Genomic DNA, 18,072 nt, shown 5'->3' on the forward strand with positions numbered 1-18,072 from the left:
GTCTTCCCTTTGCTCTGCGGCCGACACGGATCCGTGCTGCTGCTGTTTTTGTCCTAGGTCAAATGGGTGCTAAAATTGGTGAACGTTTCCTTGGTGAAATCTATTTCCAGTCAAAACAGCTATTTGTCACTCTACATATTTCATAAAGCGACAAAGAAAAGCATGAAGGGTAGTATTGACCGTTTGAGTAACGCCACTGCCTCCAGGAGATTCACCCACTTGATGAATTTGCCCCGTTTTGTTTCTTAATGGTGTTTCAGAGCTAGTTGAAGTTCTCCTGTGCAGATAAGGAAAGGGACCCAAACCAGAAACTGCATCCACACACGCCCCAAAACCCATCTGGTCTCTGGGACACCGAGTCCAAGGAACCAGACCTCATCTGAAATAAAACCTTGGGGCTGCTTATAGCACGGGGACACCAGCTGCTTTGGTCCATTCACCCATGGGGCTGAATTACTTGCTAATTATAGCCCCTGGGCATACCTTCACACCCTGCCGAGCTATGCCAGCCCTCCTGACGGCTGACTGGGGTTGTTTACCCGGATCCGCTGCTGTCAAGTGCTGGGGCTGCATCCCAGTGCACAGCTGGCTCTGGCTACATGATGCCAGCGAGGGCGTTTTGCATTGCAAGCCTGCCAGGTTGAAGCTGTGCTGCCCTCCTGCACCCCCGTCCCTCTGCCTTCCCCGTTTGGCCACGTGGGTGGCTGAGGAGCTGCTGCTGCCTGCTCACAGGGGGGCGGTGGGGAGAGCATGTCCTCCAATCTGCTGGCACCGGAGAGGGGAAGGGCAGCTCCACAGGGAGCAAGTCGTGTATGAGCAAACCCGGCTGTTCTGCTGCCTCCCCTTCTGCACCGCCGGTGGCTGGGGAGAAATTAAGAAGAGATGCAGACTCTGCCAGGGTAAAAGGCAAACCTGTCTGCCGATAAAAGAGATGTTCTTTCTATTTAGTTCACCCGTACAGGTTAACCAGTGAGGTTTATTAAAATCAGGAAAGATGTTTCAAAGTTATAAGGATTGAAAAAAATATGTAACTATTCCTTATGTTGTCGTGGAGTTTGGGGGGTTATTTTGCTCGAACATATTTTTGGCTTGGCTTAGAAAGATGATGCTTGTCTGCTCTGTTTTGTTGGCCTTCCTGAGAATATATGCACTGAGAAGCTGTGGATGCCCCATCCCTGGGGGTGTTCAAGGCCAGGCTGGATGGGGCTTTGGGCAACCTGGTCTGGTGGGAGGTGTCCCTGCCCATGGCAGGGGGGGTTGGAATTAGATTAACTTTTTAAGGTCCCTTCCAACCCAAACCATTCTGTGATTTTATGTTTAGTGTCTACAGGGAAAGAATTAACACTAATATCTTTATTTTCCTATTCATCTGTGGCTACTGCCTCTGCCACAGGTGTACGGAGTTGCTTTTGTGCAGACAGCCTAACTGAGGGCTTGTCGTCAGTGGGGCACTGGAGGCTAGGTGAGGGTGAAGGGGACAAGAGATTGGTGAGTGAAGACAGGTAGGTGAAGTGAAAAGGAAGGAGACTTGGGTGGGAGGATAAAGAAATGGGGGGCCTTGGAGCTGTTTTTAAGAGGAGGCTGATGGGGGTGCCAAGTTGGCAAATAAATGCAGAGAACTATATATAGATACACCTGCAGGTGCACAGGTAAACATGTATTTTAAGAGATTATAAATGATAACAAAACATTATTAGATGTCATACACATATATAGATACAAATGACTTCTGCAATCGGTACTTGTCAGTGCTCATATCAGCAGTGATTTATAAATCCAGCACAACGGAGCCATTGTTCTCTAAATAGCCTGCTATTCTGACCCAGTGTAATGTTTGCGAAAAGCAGGAGACAAATGGTTACATAGGTAAGAGACGCAAATTGCATAGAAGCAGAGATGAATGATACCTCCCAGGGCACATGCTGGAGGAAGCTCAGCTCTCGCAGCTGTTTATGTCTGCAAGGCACTCGGAGGTCTCTGATAACATTATGTGCTTTGTGAGGGAAGGACGTGTTTGGGACATTACTTGGGCACTGTTCACTGCACACTTCATTCTTCTCCAGTGAAGTCCAGGGAAAGTCCTGAGCCAGTACTAAATTACTGCTCAGAAATTCAGAAGTTTTTTATTTATTGCATGTGTAGGATGTAGGGACTTAGCCACGGCACCAACCAAGCAGAAGAAAATGGTATCTTAAACCTCCAGGAGCTTACCTGGAGGTCTGATCTCACCTACTGGGCTGGGATGGCCTTTACAAACCTGTCACACCCTTACCAGCTCACTGTGCTTATAAAGATGAGAGGAGACACGCACTGGGGAAGCCTGGAGGAGTGAAGGATCCAGTTATAGCGCCTTGTCATTGTTGTCCTGCCTTTGTACGTGAATCTTGGAGAAAGGAGCCCAGACACTGTGTCAGAAATAAAGAAAACATTCATTAAAACCAACAAGTTTCTGCACAGGTGCTAATTTTCTGGGGCACTGCACAAGGTCCATGGCTAGAGATCTTTGAGAGTGGGTCATTCATATTCCTTGAGGATGTGACTTCTTTGATGTCCCTTCCAGAACTGGTTTCTGTGACTCTATAACAAATCATTACAATCTGCTCCTTTATCTTTACATCTAAACACTCTAAGGACTTTTTCCCTTGTTACAAACATAGGTGCTGACCCTGACTTGTGCAGAGCAGGATCCCAGTGCCTGCCTGCTGCCTTAATCACTTCACCAGCTGAAGGTAGCCCTAAAACATGGACATGAGATTGGAAATCAGAGGATAATCCTGGCGAAGCTTTGTCACTGAGATAATACAGAAGTGCTTCAATTAAATCTAAAAGCCCCATGGTCTCTTTAATCCAGCAGCTTAAGACTCTTTTATTTATTTTTTATTTTTTAATGCCTGTCCACAACAGTCTGTCTCCCTTGTTTTGTTTTTTGGCCGTGGCTCAGCTTTTCCCTTCTGGCTTGAGAAAGGCTGATAAGGTGTCAGAAGCTGGGATGCCAGGAGCCAAGCCAGGTGATAAGATCCCCGAGGAAAAATGCAATCAAATGTCTTCTTGGTCAGTGTCAGCCTCTGAGCCACAGCTGCCTGGCAGCTCTTGGCCTGGTGATGATCTTAGGGCTGATCCACCTGCAGTTTTGGCATCTGTCGAACTATTTACATTTGGCTGTGTGTTTCAGGGGTGGTTTTGCGCCACTCTTCTTGTGCTTACGTGCACAGGACCCCACCGCTGCACTGCCCCACCTCTGGCTATGTAGCTTGGCGAGGCTTTGAGTGAAGAACTATGGCTTTTTCTTCATTTTAAGTCTGCCACCTTCATGTAGCATCCATTAAATAAATAAAATTAAAAAAAAAGTAGCAAAGCAACTGCAAGACTCATGCAGCTCAACAGATTTAAAAATGATCTTTTCTTCTGCTGTCAGTGACTGAGTGTTGCTCTCCCGTCAGGAAAATCAGCTCCTGCTAGCATCTAATCCAGAGCCAAAGCTGAAAAATGACAGTTTGATTCTCCGTTGGGTACATCTAAATATTTCATTGCCATTATTGCACAAGCTAGGGTTCCCTCTGTGCTATAACATGGCACAATGAGGATGCAGATCTCGGAAACAGGCTTTCTTAATTTACATCTCACAAGACTTGTTTGTCAAATACAACCATAACAATTGCCTGCTTTCCGTCTCTGAAATGTGCTTTCAATAAGCTGAAAATCTAATAGGATACACATATTTGGCACGCTCTTTCCAAGGTTTGTATCAGCCCTACTGCTGGATTCAGTAAATGCAGATGATTCAAACCTTTTCACACATCTTCTTAAATATTCTCCTTAAAAAAAAAAATAAAAAATAAATAAAAAATGTGAAAACACTTAAGATGTTTTAAGGTGTATTTCTTCCCAAAATTTTTCATGTAGTGTGAAACTGGATTTATTGCCAAGTTGGAAGTTCTGCTCTAGCATCTATGCATCTAGCAAAACTCCTCTAGCATTTCTGGTTAAATGGGTGTGTACTGAGCCAGAGAGAAATGGAATTAATTTCTTGATATCCTTCTCTGGTGGCATCCAGCTACATTGCCTACTGCAGCTTGAGCACTGTCCAGACAGATACTTTCTCAAATTAATTCTCCCAGCACCTGATGGTGAAAGAGGAAAACGAGAGTCGGCGATTAAAGGACAGCTTTTCTAGGGCTTGAGGTTCCTTCAGTCACCAAACAGCGGCTGCTGGGGTTCTCAAAAACATAACATCTGCTGAAACAGATAAGATCACTGGAAATAGAGAAGGTTTTCAGCTCCTGGTAGTTGTTGCTATGCTTTCCCAGCTGGCCCAGTTGCCTCTGGAAATGCTGTACCCGCAGCAGAGGTTTGTAGGAAGCCACAGGGCAAGGAGCAGTGGTGGGCTCCCTACCTCCCCAAGCCAAGGTTAACACAAGTTCGCATTTTCCTGTGTGCTCAGAAAAGCTGCTCGTGCTGTCTTCCTTTCAACTGCCATCCTTCTCTCAATTTTAGGCACCACAAAGTCAGCCAAGCCACAGAAGCCAACAGTGGTCCATGCAGCCACGGCCAGGCGTTGCATGGGGCTGCTTTGCCACTCGCTGCAATCCCATGTGTGTGGCTTGAAGGGCATGATACGGTCTATTTATCTTTCTGGTTTTCATTCTTAGGCTTCGAGTTAAGTTTCCTTCCTAACAGGTGTTGTTTTGAATGAATTAAGCGGTCACTGCTCATCCTAATTGACTGGTTGTAGCGAAAGTTAACAGTGATAATTATGCCTCTCACACCTTCTTCCTATTTTTGTCTCCTGCTGTTGAATGCAGCAGAGAAGTCACTGCGTGAAAGCCCTGCAGCCAGGTGGATTTCTCTGCAAAAACCTCTTCTGCACAGCAGGGAGGTTAACAGGAGGTGATATTATTAGCTGTAAACCCAGGTCCCTAGGCTGGCTCTGCTTTGATACATGATTGAATGTTCCCTCTTGGTGTTCAGTAATTTCTGACAAATGTCTCTCCACCCATTGCTGATCCTCGTTTACAGTGGGCTATAAATCAATGCAGGTTTGACCAATGATGCGCACAATGGGTAAGGCAATGAGGGTGTTTGTCCCCTGCGTGCCCAGGTGTTTCTCCAGCTTTGGGAGTGCAGTGTGGCTGTTCTTAGAGCTTGCTGTACAAGTGGCTACGTGTGGTCACCACGATGTGTGCCCTGAGAGCGTTTGCACAAGTGAGCTCCCTGCAGCTTCCTGAGGAGCTGCTTTGCTGCATGCCATGCACTTTCCCCCTTCCCAGGTCATGCTGCTATGAAAACCCGTGCGTCGAGCTGAACGTGTTTTTCCTTTACCTGTTTGCCATCACCATCAGGTTATACTGTTAAAGGTCTCACACACAGAGTGAAATACGAGCATCTTGAGTGTTTCAGCTCTGTGCTGTTTGTTAGTAGAGAAGTAAAACTTCTCTCCCAGATATGTGAGGGGGCTGCAAACTTTCCAGCTAGAAACAAATACTTTGGAGAGAAATAGCATTGCAAAATGCAACAGTTCTTTAGCAATGGTAATTTATTGCCCAGCCTTCACTTGCTGATTAACACTGTCAGTGTCTTCATTGATAAGCTTCCTATGGCACTCAGCATTCACATGCCATATGTTTCCTTACCATTTATCTTGGCAGATGTGGACGTAGAGGCAGTAAAAGGTGAAATGCCTTGGCAAAGGTCACTGAGCAGATGTAGGAATCGGGAAGGGAAGGTGGTAACTTTGATACTTTCTCCTCTAAAGCAGGGCAAGGTGATGAATTTCAAACAGGGTCCTTTGGGTGGTTTTAGTGGGGCCAGTACAGCATCTCCAGCAGCCCAGTTAGATGCTTCCTGCTTCCTTCAAGCAGACTAAGAGTAAGGACTGTCCCACAGGCACAAGAAAAGTTCTCACTTTTACCCCAATGATATATTTCCTTGGGTACCTGTTGTGGGGCCACTGGTCCTGCCTGAGCCTCATGAGGTCCCAGGCGGACATGGTCTTGTCCCAGCAGGACATGAGGTCCCAGGTAGTACACAGGGGCTTGGGGCATAGGAGAAGGATGAGGATTTGCCAAGGTGGAAATAGAGCTGTTATGGGGTGACCATGTTTAATTGAAAGCAAAAACATAAAATGGGCATTTTGTTTTGCATGTTACACTTTTTTGAAAATGCTGTTAAAATTCATGTGGCCAACCAGATGGGCAAAATTCTCATGTACATGGCCACTGTTACATCAGCTCCAGGAGTTTGCCACTTTAGACAAGCAAAGAATTGGGCTTGTAATATGCATTTATTGTGTCCTTTTGTCCTAAGACCTATATTATACATTATTTAGTATATTTCTCAGGTTTTGTCTTTGGAAGGAAGCAATATGAATATTTATATACATACCTACAGAGGCTTACTTCAGTATGTAATTGAGACTGCTTTTTTTCCAGTTTGCCATTTTGGAAGGAGGTTAAGATAAACCACAAACCAAAGCACATAGAATAAATACCCTTCCAGGCCTAGTTTTGCTAGTGTAACTTTTATCCATTTACATAAGTGGCAAAACTTTCCCAGATGGATTAGTCTCTGGGGGTGTTCTCTAACCTCAATGTTGTCATTCCTTTTCTTTTTTTTTTTTTTTTGGTCTACCAGCAAAACTATGATGAAATAAAGAAGGTGGAGAAATTCTTTTATCAGAGTGACATTCCCTGGCCGAGGCCCTGGGTGATGGAGGCTGGAAGGACTGACCCTGTACTGTTGACCAGCTAATCTCAGTAGCTCGAAACTAGATTTTTTTCATCAATTATGAGGGGAAACAAGCACAGGGAAGCTAGCAGATCCTTTTCAACTCCCTGACAGGAAAGCAGCATTCAGACGTATCATTAAGCGTAGGGACAACTTTGTGTAGGTTTGTTATCAGATGTAAGGACATTTGCAAAATCTGTTTCATCAATGCATGAGGCAGTTCTTGGGAGATTTAAAATGAAAAGCCCAGAGCTGCTTTCTCACCCTGTGGTTCTTTTCAAGGATTCACACAATGTCTGAGGTGGGAAGGGATCTCTGGAGGTCACCTGGTCCAACCCCTGCTCAGGCAGAGCCATCTAGAATGGGTTGCCCAGGACCACATCCAGGCGGCTTTTGAAGATCTCCGAGGAGACTCCACAGCCTCCCTGGGCAGCCTGTGCCAGTGCTCTGTCACCCACACAGTACAGAAATGTTTTAGACTGCAAAAATATGCAAAGAAGAGCAGGGACAGAATGGAGAAATCCATCCAGAACAGTGGGGATGGTCCCACAGTGTTTGTCCTATCACACAGACATCAAACTGGAATTACTTTTCCTCCTTTCCTGGCTGCAGTATTGTACAACAGGACCAACACCTGTCATTGGAGCTCACCTGATGTATCTTCATAGAAAAAGCCATTTTTGGTATTGGGCTTCCCACATTCTGGCGCATCTCTGAGCGTGGTCCTTGGGTGTACAGCAGGGAGGGTATGTGGCTGGAAATCATGGCCTGCCTGTATCTCTGTGCTTCTTTCCCTTCCTGTTGTACTGTGAGGCTAAGGTCTGTGGGATGAATGTGAGTCTTAACCTTGGCTGTAATTCTGTGGCTTGTAGATGAGGTTCCCTTTAAGAGAGCGTAAGCCTTGAAGTGTTTTAAAAAGGATAGATCCTGCCAGATTGGGCAGAGTCAGTGAAGATTTATATTCTAGTGATTTCTTTAATTTCCCTTTGTTCCCATGTTAAACGTTTTTCCTCCCAGATGCTTTCAGTGTACCACAAGTGCCAAACAAAAGGATTGGGAGCACTTTAGAGGAATAATTGGCAGTGCTCTAAGTATTCCTTCACCTTATACTCGCTGAACTTAAAAGGTGGTGACTTACCACCACGGGCCTCCTGGATCTTCCAGTCTGTTTTAGAAACTGATGTAAAGCTCCAGGAAGAATGTGGACCTGGAGGATGTAAAGCAAGCTGTGGAAAAATGGGAGTGCTGGGGAAGATATACAGTGAACGTATACTTACTATATTTGAAACCCAGAGTATGTGCAATTCCAGCAGCTGTGAGCAATAACATTACAAGGGAAAAAACTACCTAATGTGTTCCTGCCTGCAACTGCACCGCGATTTTGAACAGCTGGGGCATGAAAGGCAGCAGTGCCAAAATTTCACTTACAGCCTGTGGGCCAGCTGGGTGTTTGCAGAGATCCAGAGCACCAATAACGTACAGCCACATGCTACCAAAAGCATCCACAACCCTGATGAGTTGCTGTCTGAAATCCTCTGTCTGCCTCTTGAGCAGAGATGTCGCCAGCGTTTGCAGTTTCTATGCTTGTGGGCCGAGCCCGTTCTCAAATCAGCAATTAGCTGGATTCCAGGAAAACTTTAGTCATCCCCCCCTTCCTGGGAAACATCACATCAGCACCGTGTCTTCCAACTCCCCATTAAAAATCTTTTGAAATGTGGTAAGTTGCATTTGAGTAGGATCTTCATGAAACTAGCAGTCTGCCCAGTTTGGCCAAAAGCTGGGAGCAAATGCAGTGCAGTGACACCCTCAGCTCTCATGTTCAGGTGCTGCCTCTCCCAGATCCATCTCCTGCCTGCCAGCCACAAGGAATGCAGGCTTTTATTATATTTGATAAAATTTAGTGAAAGTTTCTGGTGTTGGGGATATTAAAGTGATCTGTGTGCTTGAACTGAGCTCACGCCCTGGACTAGCACAAGCTCAGCCTTTGTAACGCTGCTTGAAATTTTCAGACCACGTCATCCACCACAGCTGACCCAAACACTGATGGCCATGGGTCGTCTTTGTGCTCGGAGCTTATCAGACCAAAATCTAGACCTGCCTGTGATCAGATGTGCAAGAGAGAAATGATAATGGATCATCATGGCCCCTGTTCTTTGAACGCCTGCAGGGCTCACCAGCTCATATCCCCTTTCCCTGCAGCCTCTCAGAAGGGAGGGTGGGTGAGCTGGTAGCCATGGGCTAGGTGACTTTTTGGGCTCCCTGCAGGATCTACGGAGCATAATGCCCATGTAGGAGAAAGGCAGCCTGCAGCCCCCCACCATCCCCAGGGCTGGAGCAGCAGTAGCAGCCCTTGGGCTCAGCACCAGGCTATGGGAATATATTTGGCCATTGGAGCACCATGGGCCACCCAAAAAAAACACAGATGAAGATGGCCCATAGTTTGCATTCAGCTCAAGGGGTGCCATCTGCGCCACATGCCCTGCTGATGCCACCAGCACTTTTCGTTCCTGCTGCTCCCCTCTGGGCTCTGAGACATCCCGCTCATTGCCCTTGTGCTGAAACATGCCCAAGGCAGTGGAAATATATGGGGCAGGGATACTCACATGATGGAAAAGCTAGGAGGGCTTTAAATATAATGGAGCACGTATGTATGGCTTTAACTTGTAAGGTATGTTGTTTTGTAGGAAAAGGAGAAGCCCTGGAGAAACACAGTGAGTGAAATGGGAAGTATTTAGGGCATTCAATGCTGTCAGGAGATCTGGAGAGGAGAATTTTCTGCTTGACTAGTGAAACTATATACACTGCCATACGCTCAGGTAGAACCATATTTTGGTGGAAAACTAGAGACGAGGCAGATCTGTTCTAACTTCACTACAGTTCCTTTCATCAGATGTACAAAGCTCTAACAAAATATAATTTAGAGAAAAAGATCTTTGCCATGGCAGAACTGAAGCAAAATGTCTTAAATTTTTTATGGTCTCTGTTTCTAAAAATATAAATGACTAATTGAAATCATAAAATATTAACAAAGGCAGTAATCCACGTTTACAGATATTGCTGAATTACCCCTGAAGATATTCTTAAATGTGAATTTAATGGACAGTTTTGAACAGGACGAGCAGGTTTCTTCTCAGCAGCTCCAGTCCTCTGGGGAGAAGCTTCAGGGAACCACCAAAGCCCAACCCTGTGCTTGGCCTTGCCAGAGGCCACCATGTGGTCCCAGACACCACAGCACACTGCAGGGTTGGTCCTCCCCAAGAGACGTCCCCAAGAGACAGCTGGGCCAAGATGCTCAGCTGTCTCCCAGGCTGTGCTGGACTCCATAGTAATAACATGATTATATTTTTAAAGTTGCACTTTTGGGCTGTGCGCACCACAGTGAAGGGACTGACCCCTCCCCAGAGCACCACACGCTCATAGAAATATTAACTTTCCCCCAGGAAAAGCTCAGCTATCTGAGGCAGATTTCAGGCACTGGTTCAGGAAACTGTGAAAGTTGAAGGCTGTAGAAAACCATCCAATGGACAGATGTGGTGGGATTTCAGTCAGCAGGAGGGTTTTTTCACATCCCTCCTGCCTCCAAGTCAGAGCCAAGAAGGAGCGTGTCCTCAAAGCCCAGATGACCTTTACTGTCCCACAGTTAGATAAGAAATGGAGATGGAATTTGCCCAAACCATCAGAAATCAGGAAGCAGTTATGCTCCCTTAGCAATTTAGAAGGTGAAATCAGAGGTGTCAAGTGAAAAAGAGGGATTATCAGTGGTGAGCCCCCAAACTGTCCAACTGTTCGTGTTTCACCAAGTGTATCCTTCCTAGGGAAGGTGAGAAAAGGATCAGGAAAGGTTCATTTCTAACCACAGCTTTCTTACAAAGGAGCATTTGAAGTGAAGTGCTGTATAGCATGCAGGTATAGGTGTCCTGGGCTCATTTCCACCTCATCTGTGCAGGATATCTTACCTGCATGCAAGTTTTTTTATCCTACAACCTATAGGTAGCATCCATTCCCTACAACGTGCAAAATGCATTAGCAAAAGGATTTTTGCTGCACTTTCTTTCATTCTTTATTGTTGCTATTAATATAGGAAAACACACTTCTAACACTGTTACACCAATAAAATGCTTAATTATAGACCAGGCCATAACACACCAGCTGTGTGAGCCATGAAGAACTTAATGAAGTCATTTTACTGATTTACCATAAATCATGATAAAAACTTGAGGAATATATCTCAAGAGAAAGAGAAAGAGTTTATTTGGTAAAATAGAACTAATTTTCTGTTTATTAATAGGATAAGTTTGTTTCTTACTGAAATTTTTGTCAAGTAATACCGTGTTTCTGTAAGGAGAGTGGTCTTGAGGGTGCATGATGCCATTTCAAAATCAAATTCAAGCAAAATAAAGTTCAACATCTTGCACTTTCACCAAATTGATAAGATATTCAAAGTTCATTATAAGCAAACTCTAAATCAAATAATAACCCTTATTATAAGCAAGAGAATTATTTTAGTCCCATTTTATAGACAAGGTGACTGAAGCAGAGGGTTGAATCAGCTTGACCTGGTGCAGGGAGGAGAACCCATGGGGAATCCATGCTTGTAATAAATTGGCTCCTTCCTAAGAGCTTTGTGGAAGGTGAGAGTAGACAGTGAAGCCCAATATCAAGAAAAAGGTTATTCCATAAACATATCTTGGGCTCAAGGGTGGGTGTCCCAAAAGGATGAGAATGCCAGGGGTAAAAATGTTCAGAAATGTATTTCTTCAAACAAAAGCCTTTTTGCCAGCCCTAGACAGGAGCTGCTTGCATTAGGCAAGTTGTTTCACTTCACCATAAATCAGTTTTCCACATGGAAAACCTACCTTGCTGAGTTTCGCACCCCCTGGTGTGGATGGAAAGCTGCACAGAAGTCATCTGTGACCTGAGAGCAGGTAAGCAGCTGGGGATGTCCCGAGTCAGGACTTCATGGGGAAGCAGGCTGGCTGGGGATGTTGCTGGGGAATAGTCTCAGGAATATTGATTTAAAGAAAAACAAAGGAGCAAGCCTTCTACAGTGAAAGCATGATTTCATCTGCTGTAGCCTCGCCAAATTTTGGTACTGCAAGTAGGTATTTATGAATGTAGGTCTTTACAAACTGCTCTAAATACTTTTTGAAGAGGTTTACAAATCTGTTTAGCTTCCAAGATGTTTTATTTTATGGTTTCTACAGTGGTCCCTTAATCTACAATGGAAGCATGTTCTAGGTAGGAGACAGATGATGACATGGGGATAAAATGACCTTTCCTTCTCCTTCGAAGAGGTAACATGCACACAGCATGGATTATTATGGTTTTATTAGAGAGTTTCTCTTTCCCTTCTTGGCTTCTAATTTCATGATCATTTTTATCTGGTTTGTTTCATAGGCTGAGTACCATTTTCCCCTGCATTTTTTTCTCCCTGTTTACTTTTTATCACTCCGCACACAGAAATGCATGAATCTGAGCTGAACTTTCCAATTCATCGTATCTGAAGGGATTTGAAATTAGGTCAGACAAGTTCAGATATCCTACAGGATAATCCTGCTGCTGTGCAACATTGCTGGACATACTGCAAATGCTACAGGTTCCTATTGTAGATGATTCACATTTGTAGGGCTGAAAAGAGAAGTGGGGATGTACTAAATGGATAGAGTCCGAGTATGGGAAAATCAGCAGCAATCCTGCTGCTGCTGGGGGGTGTTCACTGTAGTTATTCACTCTCTGGGAAGGACACTATGCTGGACTTCCCTGCTTTTGTTGCAGTAAATCTGGAAACAACATTTTTGTAGCAAGGTGCTCAGCTGGGTCTCAATGGTTGTCACCCCCCTGCATGCCAAGGTTGTTCAGAAAGTCACCAGTGACAGATGGGGAAAAAGCAGCTCTCCCTGCTTCAAAGGCACAGGCTGCTGCCATCAGGGTCAGCTTCTCTTCTTCACGCAGGTCCTCTCTGCTTGTCACCAAGCATGAAGGAAAATCTGCGAAAGAAGTCAACTCGAGCAGTTTCAGAACATGAAGAATGATGTCCTTCACCGCGGCCAAGGCAGGGCTCAGTGCAAAGAGATGAACAGCACTGACTCCATAAAGTCAAGGACGTTTGCCCCTCTTGTTCCTTTGCAAGATAAGCTATTCCCAGTTTTGATGTTGGATATTAACTCTTCCTGGAAATGCAGTGTCACAGAGAAATTGCAATATGCTAACAAGGTCCAGCACTTCCCTTGTGTAGTGCGTGCAAGGAAAAACGTGTGGCTCTGAGGAGAGCTTCATTGCATGAGAAGCAGCGCAAACACGCACAATGTGATGAGACACTGGTGGGAACAGCCAGTGGCATTGACGTTAGGTGCAGATGTACAGAGACAGGGCTGAGCCCATCTCAGAGGTCCTGGTAGTTTCCAAATATTCTTTTAAAAAGGCATTGCCATCCCCATTTAGATATTTCTCTGGTCCAGCCAGCCCAAGCCAAACCAAAGGCTTGTTCCTCTTCCTCTCTTGGTTACTCTGCCTCTTTCACCCCAGCCCTCGTGGTGGGGCTGGTAACACCGCTTGCAAGGATATGGGCTACCAGCTCATAACAGCAATGTGAGTTAAAAATAGCCCCCAGAAAAGCCTCAGGAGAGAGGGAGGCTAACAGAAGATTTGGCACTGAAATGGATTACTGCAAATGAGTACTCGGTCACTCTTGGGTGCTCAAGAGACCTCCTGGTCTTTTTTTTTCCCTCACTTCCTTGCTCCTTTCCTCCTCCTCTTCTTTCCCCACCTCTTGGGATTTGGAGTGTTTATGGGAGTTAAAGCAAGTTGCCACTTGGCAATCCAGAAAGCCTTGACCAGCAACCCAAATGCCTCTTATTCCGCTCCAGGACACGCTGGTGAGGTCAGAGAAAGTTTCCTCCTCTTGCGCCGTTCCCAAAACATCCCAGCTTCTCTGAGAAAGGCCATGCTGATGACCGAGATAAATGCGTGGAAGTTTTGAGAAACTCGAGCAGAGTTCGCAGCTCCTTGTGTGCAGTTACTCATGGTGAAGCCAGGGCTGTTTTCCCCATCGGTCCTGCCTCTCTGCCTCTTCCTATTGCCACTTCACCAGTGGCTGCCCTTTGCAGGTTCAGCCTCAGCACCCTGCAGGTGTGGTGGCATCAGACATGCACGGAGAAGGTCGCTGAAGCTAGAGGTAATTTAAGTGACATGGACTTGAGCATGGAGACTTCGGTGCAGAGGAAGGGATGTGGCTGCTGTTTGGTTGAAAAAGTGGGGAAATAATTAAAAAAAAAAAAAGGAAATACATACGGAAAATTGTCAGTTTCTGTCCTTGTTGCAGAAGAAGTGCAACGCCATGCTGTTCCTCTGCTGAGGTGTAAGTGGGAGTAGATGTGTCAGCAGGAGGAATATACAGCTCTCTCCCAAGTAAGGAGAACTCCTTGAGCTCTGAAATGAAGATCTGGGTCCAACAGCAGGAGGATTCATCATTTTAGCTTTAAAATTAAGTGAAGCTACAATTTGAAAACTGTTCAGTCCAACGTAACCTGGCTGAGGAAATTGTGTCACCAAGCTGACACTGAAACTTGTTTTTTTAAACAGGAGGAGCTATACTAAAATCCCCCCTTCCTTCATGACTGTGTTTTTATCTGAGTCTAGTAGCAGAATCAAGTTGTTTTGTTTTGTTTTGTTTTGTTTTGTTCCCCCCCCCCCCCCCCCCCAACCCAAATCAGGATAGTTTGAGGAGACAGCCTCAGTATTTGAGTGCTGGGTGCCCAGCAGAGGTGCAGCACACCCTACTGTGCTCTTCTCACTTCCAGCTCACCACGGAGCATCTTGTGGTGGTCCCTTCCTCAAGCTGCTGCCTACTGGGGCTGCCTTCACTGCCTACAGGGCCTTGTGGTATGCACTAACGGGAATGCTGGGACGCTGTGGAGAATCCAAAGTGGAGAGGAGATTCCTGGAGGTGCTGCTCTGGTTGTACCCCTGGTCATGGCAAAGCCATGAAGACAGCTGGTTGCTTTCAGACACTGTGCATCTGCTGGGCAGCCCTGGTTATCTGCTCGGCTTGCCCAGTAAGTCCACTCAAGCCCCAAGCAGCAGGAAGCTGGTCTTTTTCAGAAACTCCAAACTTATGTGAATATTTCGGGCCATTTCTACCTCTGATGGGAATGCTCTTACACCTGGGATCTACATTTCTGTCTCCTACTTCCACTGCTATAGTAAAGAGCATCAAAAGCTGGTGTGTAGTTCAAAGCATTTGCTTTGATACAGTCTTGAGTATTCACAGATGTGGGTATTAAAGCATCCTAGTTTTCAATAATAGGTAACACCACGTTTGCAGATTTTATTAACTTGAATAAAACAAGACAAATTTCATTTAGCTTTCACCAAGTACCCACCACGAAAAATGTCAGCTGATCTGGGTTTCAAAAAAAAAAAAAAAACTGAAAAAGAAAGGAAGATAAGTATTTTTAACTCTGATTCAATGCACAGCAGTAAGCCCCCCAAGATGTGTATATTAACAAGGAGGGAGTGATGCAGAGGCAGGGATGAATAGCCTTGGAGAAAGAAGCAAAAAAAAAAAAAAAAGAAAGAAAGAGGAACTTCATAAGCTACTATTGCTGTTGCTGTCTTCTTATCTTGAACTGAGTACAAGAAACAATTGAATTACAGTGAAATAATTACTGGGCTAATGAGGGCAGACAGGCAATTGCAATATTCCCAGAGTTTTCTTCCTTCCCCTTCCTGAAAATACTTAAAATAATTGGTAAACAAAGTGGGTTATTTATAAACACAGGCAGACTACACAGCCCCAAACAGTACAGCTAAGCACTGAGAATGGAAACCATTATTTGCCTGGGGGTTTGGAGTTATTTAAAGGAGAAGCTTTCCTTCAGCAAAAGGTGCTGTGTGCCATGGGAGCTCGCTTTGCAGCTTGCCATTCAACACCCCAGCTGCTTTAAGGATCTACCTGGCAATGCTGAGCATACAGTTTTCACCCCTTATGAGGTGTTTAGTGGCTGTCAGACAGGAGCACCTCAGTAATTTGTTTTCCTTCCAGGGGCTAACTATCACATCAGGAGGGAAAGGGCAGCTACCAGCCTTGACATTTCAGTGGTCCCCATTAGGGCTGAGAGAATTATCATCACCGTGTTTACTGCAGGGCCAGGAGCTCTCCTGGTGCCAGCAATATAGAGCGATTTTTTTTTTCTCATTTGCATTGTAGCAGCCCCTATTATTCCTAGTCAGGGCTAAACACAGCGGGATGGATGACAGAGGAGTCATCTCTGCTCAGAAAAACTCTCAAGGCAATCTCAGCCAGATGAGGAGCTCCCCCTGAAAGCCAGCTCATTAGGTGCTATGGGAAAGCGTCTAACAGGATGCTAGCTCCTCGCTGGCTTTTTTTTTAGGCATCAGGTTTTCTAACTCAGCACAGGCCATCTCTAATCAGTGTGGTTTTTAAGCCTCAGCTGTCAGCTGCTTGTGAGCAGTTTCTGAGAGCAAAGCAAGGAACAGTTTGCAAAGTCTTTTTCAGCACAGACCAGGAGGAGGTAAATAGCCCATTTTGTTTTGGTTGTCTCGTGCCCATGTAGGTGCTGCTTTGCTGAGACACAGACTGGTGTGCCAAGCAGCAGATAATGTAGCCCTCTGTGGCCACAGAGCTCTAGTTTAACCTCCCTGCCAGAGCTGCCTGTTCGGTGAAATGAGGCTGCATGTTATTGATTTCCACGGCAAGGGCAATGCAAGAAGTCAGTCTGTCTCGAGGATGGGAAGCCCTATAAAAACATAACTATTAGAGCACACTGATAATGCTGAAATACAGAGAACTTGTTCTTTTGGGGTATTGGTTGGCTCAGTAAAGATAAGCTGTGTGGTGTATTGTATATGTTCTCCTCTGATAGATGACTGTATCCCATCATGCTGATATCTGATAATCCATGTGCTCTGAAAGTGTGTGGCTGTGTATGGTCAGGTGTGCAGGTGGGACTGTAAAAGGGAATATGGAAAAGACAGCTGTGTAGGGCAGGAGCTTATCCAAAAAGTGAATATTTAAACCAGAAATTTCTTCCTCCCTCCGCCCCCCCCCCCAACCCATCTCCACATTGCCCATGCCTTCTGTCTAGAACTGGGTTCTGGGAAACTGCCAGCATGGAGCATCACTACAGTCCTTGGCTCTGACTCTGCACCAGCCTTACAGTGAGGCAGCTTTAGTGGGATTGGTATTGGCTTAACAGGAAGAAGAACATGGTGTCCTGGTTTCCCCAGGTTAGGTGGGCTTTCTCCATGCCGTGTTGCTTGGCAGAAGTCTGTCTTTCATCCTCTCCTACACCAAAGTCTCTAGCTCTGCGAAGATAACATCACAATAAAGGCTTGTCATACCTATTGTCCAATTATGTCAGTCTGTAAAAACAGCTCCGAGTGAACAAAAATAGCTTTGACAGAATGAATTATAGTGTTCTGTTTTATGACTAATTTCAGTGCCTTGGTGAGATAATGTAGATACTGTCACAGTTAAGACTATATGGCACCTTAGTTAACTGAGATTAAGCTAGGAGTCAGGGTTATCTTAGCGCTTTGTCTGTATATGCTTTTGAAATGGACTTTGCCAAGTGCCTTTCCTGCCCTACAGTTTCAGCTAGGAAGAGATTTAACATTTCCACATTTTCCCTACTCTGTCACAGCCAATTATCTATTTATTTTAATCCATCCCCTCATAGCTGCAGCACAGACTGTCTCTGCCAGAAGACGGTGCCCATAACTGCTGCATGCTTGTTTGTCATAATGCACATAGGTGCAAGAAGATGACTTCTAGCAAAAAGAATGCCAACACCTAAGTGTGCATGTATGATCACTAAGTCAGCAAAACCAATGAGACTAAACTCACAGCAAAATAAGCAGCTGCTTGAAAGAACTGTTGCATGGAGAGTGATGTCCCACCTCATGAAAGATCTTCCTGTTTATTTGGCTGCACTACGTGATCTCAAGTGCCTTCGTGGATGGTGGTAGGTAAGGGGAGGCTGCTGTACGGAGGGCCCCTCTGTGTTGTGGCAAAAATAACAGCTCCCACAGAAGCAGACCAAAGTTCTCCTCATTTGGACTATTCCCCCTCACACTCTGCAGTATGGCTATATATGAACAGCATGCTGCGTGGACGTAGCTGAAGCTGTTGGTATTCACTTGGTTGGTTGGGTCCCCTTAGTTATGGGGTTATAGGGTGAAAACTTCCGGGGGGGGGGTATTCCTATTTTAATTGCCTCTGCATTACTCAGTTGTACTCTGTCATTTATCACACAGCAGGAGACAGTTATGCAGAGCCTGTGCTTCATTCTGTTGCATGTCACCTCATCTAAAATTAAACTCCAAAAT

At 45.3% G+C, this 18,072-nt stretch overlaps 1 long non-coding RNA gene across 1 annotated transcript in view; it reads left to right on the forward strand.

Annotated features, from left to right (window-relative positions):
• Positions 1-785: 785 nt before the first annotated feature.
• LOC136790105 (uncharacterized) overlaps positions 786-18,072 on the forward strand; it is a 28,187-nt gene continuing 10,900 nt past the window's right edge. Inside the window, exon 1 of the long non-coding RNA XR_010829368.1 lies at positions 786-899. This is a non-coding gene — a long non-coding RNA (uncharacterized lncRNA). The remainder of the gene's footprint in view (positions 900-18,072) is intronic.

Source organism: Anser cygnoides, chromosome 2 (assembly GCF_040182565.1).
Source record: "Anser cygnoides isolate HZ-2024a breed goose chromosome 2, Taihu_goose_T2T_genome, whole genome shotgun sequence".
Classification (NCBI taxonomy): Eukaryota; Metazoa; Chordata; class Aves; order Anseriformes; family Anatidae; genus Anser; species Anser cygnoides.